This window comes from Lactuca serriola, chromosome 5 (genome assembly GCF_051521515.1).
Source record: "Lactuca serriola cultivar US96UC23 chromosome 5, Lser_US96UC23_V15, whole genome shotgun sequence".
NCBI classification, from domain to species: Eukaryota; Viridiplantae; Streptophyta; class Magnoliopsida; order Asterales; family Asteraceae; genus Lactuca; species Lactuca serriola.
In genome coordinates this window covers 291,113,848-291,114,424 of record NC_136412.1, presented here as the reverse complement: position 1 = coordinate 291,114,424, position 577 = coordinate 291,113,848, and the positions used below count along the sequence as shown (strand labels likewise).

General features: G+C 52.5%; 1 pseudogene; it reads right to left on the bottom strand.

The window, feature by feature from the left end:
• Window positions 1–228: 228 nt before the first annotated feature.
• LOC145056297 (5S ribosomal RNA) lies at window positions 229–346 on the bottom strand (annotated as a pseudogene).
• Window positions 347–577: the final 231 nt, after the last annotated feature.

Genomic DNA, 577 nt, shown 5'->3' with positions numbered 1-577 from the left:
GCAGAGTTAATCACACACTCAACCAATCGCCCGAACTGAACTCGATTCATGAATGGAGCCCCAACCTGCTTCCCTAAATTTTGCTATCAAGTCCCCAAGAAGACGCGGTTCACATGCTGGAGAGTTTTACCGAACTCCAAACTCATACAACCCTCAAACCAAATAGCCACTTGGGCCGCCCTTTTGTAACACCCCCTCTGGCACGTATCACAATATTGTCCGCTTTGGGCCACTCGGCACGAGGACTTCCCAGGGGGTCACCCATCCTGGTACTACTCCCGCCCGAGCACGCTTAACTGCAGAGTTCTTATGGGATCTGCTGCCCTCACGGATTTAAAACGCGTTGTGATAGGGAAGGTATCGACACCCCTTTTAAGGAATGCTTAGTTCTCCTTCCTAGCCGATGTGGGATCAGATCTAACCCACTTTCACCCCCCATTATAGGGTTCGACGTCCCCGTCGAACACATCGACCCGTGCCCTAGCTCTGATACCATTTGTAACACCCCCTCTGGCACGTATCATAATATTGTCCGCTTTGGGCCACTCGGCACGAGGACTTCCCAGGGGGTCACCCA